Source organism: Tiliqua scincoides, chromosome 3 (assembly GCF_035046505.1).
Source record: "Tiliqua scincoides isolate rTilSci1 chromosome 3, rTilSci1.hap2, whole genome shotgun sequence".
NCBI classification, from domain to species: Eukaryota; Metazoa; Chordata; class Lepidosauria; order Squamata; family Scincidae; genus Tiliqua; species Tiliqua scincoides.
In genome coordinates this window covers 235143913-235152029 of record NC_089823.1, presented here as the reverse complement: position 1 = coordinate 235152029, position 8117 = coordinate 235143913, and the positions used below count along the sequence as shown (strand labels likewise).

Here is an 8117-nt window from a genome sequence, read left to right as displayed (position 1 = left end):
TCATGATGGTCTGTTATACTGCTTTTATATTATGATGCATGTCGTATAGAATGTGTGTAGGGTGTGATTGTTGGAATTGTAGTATATATTTATGCCTGTACCTCAAAGGCGCATAAATTTGGTTGTGCTGCAGCACAATGACAATAAAGATACTACTACTAGAGGCGCCTTTCAAGGAGAGGGCATGGATGTGATTGGATGGACGCATGGGGGGGGCGCAAAAGAAGCAAAAGCCTACAGCACCCGGTATTCCCAGGCGGTCTCCCATCCAAGTACTAACCAGGCCTGACCCTGCTTAGCTTCCGAGATCAGGCGCATTCAGGGTAGTATGGCCGTAGACACTGGAGGGCGCTGCCGCTTCTGCCTTGAAGCAGGCCGTGGGGCCAGGGGGGGTGTGCGAGGCGTTGTGGCCACGGTGGGAAGCCACAGGAGGGCCCGCAGTCGGGGTGTTTGTCAGCAGAGGGGTTTGGGCGCAGGAGAAGGCGCTGAGCTGCGGGACGCCGTCCAGGAGGAGGGTGCGGGTAGCAGCGTTTTGCAGGGAGCGGTGGGAGGGGCAGGGACAGCGCAGCGGCGTGTGCGTCAGCTAGCAGTGGAAGCGGGTGCCTGGGTGGGAAAGGTGCTGGTGTGTGTGCGCGCGGGGCAAGGCAGGCGGGGTGGGCTGGGAGCCCTGCTTCAAGGCAGAAGTGGCACGGCCACATCAAGGCCGTTCAGCGTCTACGGCCATACTACCCTGAACGCGCCCGATCTCGTCTGATCTCGGAAGCTAAGCAGGGTCAGGCCTGGTTAGTACTTGGATGGGAGACCGCCTGGGAATACCGGGTGCTGTAGGCTTTTGCTTCTTGGGGGCCCTCCCTCCCACGCCTCCGCCTTCTCCCTCTCCCTCCAGGGCGCGTCAGCCCCTTTTCACTCTTCTTCTTTCTTTTCCCTCTTCCCGTTCTCTCCTCAGGTGTCCGTCTGCTCAGGGATACCCTCAGCAAGAAAACTGCGGACCGCTCGGGGCGGTGCTAGCCTCAGGTCACCTCCGCTGCCGCCCAGGCGCAGATCTCCCGGGGTGCGGTGCTGACCGTCCAGGGGCACCGTTGGAGGGACTCGCCTCGCTTTTTCCAAGCCATCCAAAACAAGGCAAAGGACTGTCTTGGTTCCCTGGCAGAGAAATAGCACAACGGTGCTATGCAAGAGAATTAATGATTAATTGCTTGCTTTTAATGGTCTTTCTTGTACCTATCATTGTTTTTCTTGTCTTTGGTTGTGGTCATTGTAAGCCGCCTTCCTAAAGTGCCCTTAGGGGGTTGGAGAGGAGGGGTCTTAATTCTTTTAATAAAGAAATAAATAAGTTTGATGTTCACATCGGTAGCCGCTTTGGGCCCCATCTGGGGAGCAAAGATAGGGCAGAATTAAGACAGACAGACAAACAAACAAATAAGGCTACATCATCTTCTTCTGTACTGGAGAACCATCATCAAAGATGGTTGTAGAACTTGGATGGGAGACCGCCTGGGAATGCCAGGTGCTATAGGCTTTTGTTTCTTTGGGGCCCGCCCTCCCACTCTGCGGCCAAGGAAGGAAGGAACAAGAAAAGGTCTTTCATTACCGCATCCACATCTGCTGGGGCTCTGCGGCCAATGCTTTGCACAAGCGTGGGGACGCCACAGAAAAGGCCCTGTGCCTGTTGTCTGGCCCCGTCCGGTGGAAGCCCTGCGGTCGAGGAAGCAGGGAGTGAAGCCAAAATCTGGCAGTAGAGAAAATATGTGTCTGATGGGAAAAGGTAAAACAGTATGTATGAAGCTAGTAAAGCCAATGTATTTGTATGGTGAAAGTTTGTAAGGGGGGGTGCTTAGCTAAAGGAGTGAATTTCTCCTTCCTCTCCCCCCCCCGCATGACTGTTACTGACCGTTCTCTAAATACAGCAGGCAGCCTGAGATCTCATTGGCTGCAGAGGTGGAAGTTCCAAGAGCGCGTCACATAAAACGGCAGAGTGAGTGGTGAGAAAGGCCTTTTCTTTCTGCTGGCTGACAGCAAAGAGTGTTAGTCAACTGGGCTGGTGCTCAGGGAGGCCGACCAGGGCGCTAGTCTGTTTTGGGTTAGTCCCACCAGATCCACTCCCTTCCTCCCCTCAGACCCTTGGTAACCTGAGGCCACCAGGACCATCTTTCTTGGGCTCTTGAGGCCGCTAGCCTCCCTCTCTTGGTGTTATCCTTGGTTCCTGTTTTGCTTCCCTTGTGTGGTGCTTCCTCCTAAAGTCCTGGTTTTCTTTGGAGAGGGTGTATGAGTGTCTTTGGATCACCCTGCCAAGCCGGGTCATCCATGAAAGGGGTGGAGGACACAAAGTCCTTGGTTGGGCCTCTGGGACAAGAGATGTGAAGGGCTGGGAAAAAACCAGAAAAATTTGGGAAAAAACAGTTTTTTTTTTCCTGAAGACTTCTTTGTTTTCTTTCTTTCTGAAAAATTGAATAAAAAAGAAAAAAAATTGATTATGGAATGTTTTATTTTAACATGATGAATAAAATATTTTAGAAGCGATTCAAATATTTTCCAAATCATTTCTAAAAAATCTGTATGGTATCAGATGATTCTAATTTCTGTGCACTGAGGACAAGCAAGTCCTAGGTTACAAACTGAACTCTCCAATGCAAGAACAAGATGCTTTGTTTACTAAAAAACAAAGCTCTTCAAGAAACAGTAATAGTTGAAGATCTTAAAGTACGCAGGAGTGTGAGAAACACTGTTCTTGATCAGGATGTCTTCTGAGTTCAGCTGCAAAATTCTCTGAACTCAGAAAAATCTGAACAGCTGCAAAAATCTGTGCAAGGAAAAATTAATGAAGCACTGTGTCTTGCACTACTTACAGATGGACAAATGTGAGAGGAGAAGGAATTATAAATTTGGCTCTATACAAGGACATCTGCAAGAGGGATCTGAAGGCCTTAGGAGTGGACCTCAACAAGTGGGAAACCCTGGCCTCTGAGCGGCCCGCTTGGAGGCAGGCTGTGCAACATGGCCTTTCCCAGTTTGAAGAGACACTTGGCCAACAGTCTGAGGCTAAGAGGCAAAGAAGGAAGGTCCATAGCCAGGGAGACAGGCCAGGGACAGACTGCACTTGCTCCCAGTGTGGAAGGGATTGTCACTCCCGAATCGGCCTTTTCAGCCACACTAGACACTGTTCCAGAACCACCTTTCAGAGCGCGATACCATAGTCTTTCGAGACTGAAGGTTGCCAACTAACAACACCTCAACCAGTTTTTGATAAAAGCATTGAAACAGGAGAGAACAGACATACTGCAGAGTATATCAGCTGTGAAACATGTGAAGTCCTACAGAAAATTGGGAGTGGTAAAATATTTGCTTTGCCGACTGACAATGCCAGCAATATGAAAGCAGCATGGAAGATCATAATGGATCGGTATCCACATATTACTGCAATAGGATGTGCATCTCATGGCCTCAACTTGCTTCTTAATGATATGATGAAACTGGACACCCTTCCAATGATCTATAGACCAGCAAAAGAAGTTCTAAAACATGTAAAAGGTACGTATATAGTAGCTGCAGTTTTCAAGAAGAAGCAAGTAGAAAAAAATGCAAAGAATAAAATAGTGACACTGAAGCTCTGTAGTAAAACTTGGTGGGCTGGAGTGGTGATCTCCTTTGAAAGTTTACTAAAAAACAAAGAAGCTCTTCAAGAAACAGTAATAGTTGAAGATCTTAAAAGTAACCAGGAGTGTGAGAAACAGTGTTCTTGATCAGGATGTCTTCTGAGTTCAGCTGCAAAATTCCCTGAAGATTCTAAAGCCAATTGCTGCAGCAATCACTGCATCTGAATCGGATAGTGCACTTTTGTCAGAAATTCCTTATTTACTGACCAAGATAAAACAGCTGTTTTGAAAATCTCAGTGTATCTCCACTTACAACTATAGAAGAAAGTAAAGTGAAAGATTTGATTTTTAAAAAGGGAAGAATTTTGTTGCCATCCAATTCATGCTGCTGCAAATCTGCTGGATCCAAGATTCAAAGGCGGAAATAGAAGTGTTGACAGCCCTGTGACTGCATTTGACTGGATTACAAAACAAGCATCACATTTAGGACTTGAAGGTACTTTCAAATGTTGCAGAATATAGAACATCTTCAAGGATTTTGTCCAGGAATGCAGTCTGGGATTCTGCCAAACATATTCCTCCTGCAACATGGCGGCAAGGTCTTTGCACAACACAGCCTCTGACTCCGCTTGCTTCTCGCCTTCTTCAGATTCCTCCATCTTCTGCAGCATGTGAAAGAATCTGGTCTATGTCTGGAAACACTCACACTAAATCAAGAAATAACCTGACATGTGAAAGGGTAGAGCAGCTTGATTCAATCCGGGCAAACCTTCAGTTTTCAGAAGTCCATAACTGTGAAAATGACAGACACAACAGAGTAGCTGTAGAAGCAGAGACTGAAACCGATACTGATAATTACCCTGCTCAAATAATTACAGCTCAGAAAATGATTCTGCTTAAATTTCATGCCCATTCATTGACACTTAGTCCCACTCCCTTCTATACACTTCCCCCCTCTTCAATTCTTTTTATGAGAATGGGTGTTTTATTTTTATTTAATACTGTGGAGAGGAAATATGACTCATTGTTACTTCTGGATTTTAAAAATTGTTTTGTGGAGGTTTCCTTGTCTGTACCACATAAAGTAGTAAACAGTTCAGGAGATTGTTTCCATTTGTTACAATTACAAATAAATATTATTAAAAAGCAAATTCTGTTTGTAATCATTGTTTGGATGCACTATATTTTTAATATGCTAATTGTGATCATTTTACGCCAAGTCAAATTGTCCATAGTCATATTTTATGTTCCTAAAGTAACAGAATGATTTTCAATCTGGAAAAGGAAAAAAGTGCTAATGTAGCGTTTTTTCCCATTATTATCTCACAGCCATAATTACGTTGACTGAGGCTCCTGGGCATGATGGTCTGTTATACTGCTTTTATATTATGATGCATGTCGTATAGAATGTGTGTAGGGTGTGATTGTTGGAATTGTAGTATATATTTATGCCTGTACCTCAAAGGCGCATAAATTTGGTTGTGCTGCAGCACAATGACAATAAAGATACTACTACTAGAGGCGCCTTTCAAGGAGAGGGCATGGATGTGATTGGATGGACGCATGGGGGGGCGCAAAAGAAGCAAAAGCCTACAGCACCCGGTATTCCCAGGCGGTCTCCCATCCAAGTACTAACCAGGCCTGACCCTGCTTAGCTTCCGAGATCAGACGAGATCGGGCGCATTCAGGGTAGTATGGCCGTAGACACTGGAGGGCGCTGCCGCTTCTGCCTTGAAGCAGGCCGTGGGGCCAGGGGGGGTGTGCGAGGCGTTGTGGCCACGGTGGGAAGCCACAGGAGGGCCCGCAGTCGGGGTGTTTGTCAGCAGAGGGGTTTGGGCGCAGGAGAAGGCGCTGAGCTGCGGGACGCCGTCCAGGAGGAGGGTGCGGGTAGCAGCGTTTTGCAGGGAGCGGTGGGAGGGGCAGGGACAGCGCAGCGGCGTGTGCGTCAGCTAGCAGTGGAAGCGGGTGCCTGGGTGGGAAAGGTGCTGGTGTGTGTGCGCGCGGGGCAAGGCAGGCGGGGTGGGCTGGGAGCCCTGCTTCAAGGCAGAAGTGGCACGGCCACATCAAGGCCGTTCAGCGTCTACGGCCATACTACCCTGAACGCGCCCGATCTCGTCTGATCTCGGAAGCTAAGCAGGGTCAGGCCTGGTTAGTACTTGGATGGGAGACCGCCTGGGAATACCGGGTGCTGTAGGCTTTTGCTTCTTGGGGGCCCTCCCTCCCACGCCTCCGCCTTCTCCCTCCAGGGCGCGTCAGCCCCTTTTCACTCTTCTTCTTTCTTTTCCCTCTTCCCGTTCTCTCCTCAGGTGTCCGTCTGCTCAGGGATACCCTCAGCAAGAAAACTGCGGACCGCTCGGGGCGGTGCTAGCCTCAGGTCACCTCCGCTGCCGCCCAGGCGCAGATCTCCCGGGGTGCGGTGCTGACCGTCCAGGGTCACCGTTGGAGGGACTCGCCTCGCTTTTTCCAAGCCATCCAAAACAAGGCAAAGGACTGTCTTGGTTCCCTGGCAGAGAAATAGCACAACGGTGCTATGCAAGAGAATTAATGATTAATTGCTTGCTTTTAATGGTCTTTCTTGTACCTATCATTGTTTTTCTTGTCTTTGGTTGTGGTCATTGTAAGCCGCCTTCCTAAAGTGCCCTTAGGGGGTTGGAGAGGAGGGGTCTTAATTCTTTTAATAAAGAAATAAATAAGTTTGATGTTCACATCGGTAGCCGCTTTGGGCCCCATCTGGGGAGCAAAGATAGGGCAGAATTAAGACAGACAGACAAACAAACAAATAAGGCTACATCATCTTCTTCTGTACTGGAGAACCATCATCAAAGATGGTTGTAGAACTTGGATGGGAGACCGCCTGGGAATGCCAGGTGCTATAGGCTTTTGTTTCTTTGGGGCCCGCCCTCCCACTCTGCGGCCAAGGAAGGAAGGAACAAGAAAAGGTCTTTCATTACCGCATCCACATCTGCTGGGGCTCTGCGGCCAATGCTTTGCACAAGCGTGGGGACGCCACAGAAAAGGCCCTGTGCCTGTTGTCTGGCCCCGTCCGGTGGAAGCCCTGCGGTCGAGGAAGCAGGGAGTGAAGCCAAAATCTGGCAGTAGAAAATATGTGTCTGATGGGAAAAGGTAAAACAGTATGTATGAAGCTAGTAAAGCCAATGTATTTGTATGGTGAAAGTTTGTAAGGGGGGTGCTTAGCTAAAGGAGTGAATTTCTCCTTCCTCTCCCCCCCCCGCATGACTGTTACTGACCGTTCTCTAAATACAGCAGGCAGCCTGAGATCTCATTGGCTGCAGAGGTGGAAGTTCCAAGAGCGCGTCACATAAAACGGCAGAGTGAGTGGTGAGAAAGGCCTTTTCTTTCTGCTGGCTGACAGCAAAGAGTGTTAGTCAACTGGGCTGGTGCTCAGGGAGGCCGACCAGGGCGCTAGTCTGTTTTGGGTTAGTCCCACCAGATCCACTCCCTTCCTCCCCTCAGACCCTTGGTAACCTGAGGCCACCAGGACCATCTTTCTTGGGCTCTTGAGGCCGCTAGCCTCCCTCTCTTGGTGTTATCCTTGGTTCCTGTTTTGCTTCCCTTGTGTGGTGCTTCCTCCTAAAGTCCTGGTTTTCTTTGGAGAGGGTGTATGAGTGTCTTTGGATCACCCTGCCAAGCCGGGTCATCCATGAAAGGGGTGGAGGACACAAAGTCCTTGGTTGGGCCTCTGGGACAAGAGATGTGAAGGGCTGGGAAAAAACCAGAAAAATTTGGGAAAAAACAGTTTTTTTTTTCCTGAAGACTTCTTTGTTTTCTTTCTTTCTGAAAAATTGAATAAAAAAGAAAAAAAATTGATTATGGAATGTTTTATTTTAACATGATGAATAAAATATTTTAGAAGCGATTCAAATATTTTCCAAATCATTTCTAAAAAATCTGTATGGTATCAGATGATTCTAATTTCTGTGCACTGAGGACAAGCAAGTCCTAGGTTACAAACTGAACTCTCCAATGCAAGAACAAGATGCTTTGTTTACTAAAAAACAAAGCTCTTCAAGAAACAGTAATAGTTGAAGATCTTAAAGTACGCAGGAGTGTGAGAAACACTGTTCTTGATCAGGATGTCTTCTGAGTTCAGCTGCAAAATTCTCTGAACTCAGAAAAATCTGAACAGCTGCAAAAATCTGTGCAAGGAAAAATTAATGAAGCACTGTGTCTTGCACTACTTACAGATGGACAAATGTGAGAGGAGAAGGAATTATAAATTTGGCTCTATACAAGGACATCTGCAAGAGGGATCTGAAGGCCTTAGGAGTGGACCTCAACAAGTGGGAAACCCTGGCCTCTGAGCGGCCCGCTTGGAGGCAGGCTGTGCAACATGGCCTTTCCCAGTTTGAAGAGACACTTGGCCAACAGTCTGAGGCTAAGAGGCAAAGAAGGAAGGTCCATAGCCAGGGAGACAGGCCAGGGACAGACTGCACTTGCTCCCAGTGTGGAAGGGATTGTCACTCCCGAATCGGCCTTTTCAGCCACACTAGACACTGTTCCAGA

The 8117-nt window shown here is 48.0% G+C and overlaps 3 non-coding genes and 1 pseudogene across 3 annotated transcripts; 2 read left to right on the top strand and 2 right to left on the bottom strand.

The window, feature by feature from the left end:
- Positions 1-231: 231 nt before the first annotated feature.
- On the bottom strand, positions 232-340 carry LOC136647039 (5S ribosomal RNA; annotated as a pseudogene).
- A 372-nt stretch (positions 341-712) lies between these two features.
- Positions 713-831, top strand: LOC136646837 (5S ribosomal RNA). The gene has a single exon (XR_010794214.1). It is a non-coding gene; the product is annotated as a 5S ribosomal RNA (ribosomal RNA).
- Positions 832-5180: 4349 nt separating this feature from the next.
- Positions 5181-5299, bottom strand: LOC136646159 (5S ribosomal RNA). Its single transcript, XR_010794203.1, has one exon. It is a non-coding gene; the product is annotated as a 5S ribosomal RNA (ribosomal RNA).
- A 372-nt stretch (positions 5300-5671) lies between these two features.
- On the top strand, positions 5672-5790 carry LOC136646824 (5S ribosomal RNA). Its single transcript, XR_010794212.1, has one exon. It is a non-coding gene; the product is annotated as a 5S ribosomal RNA (ribosomal RNA).
- Positions 5791-8117: the final 2327 nt, after the last annotated feature.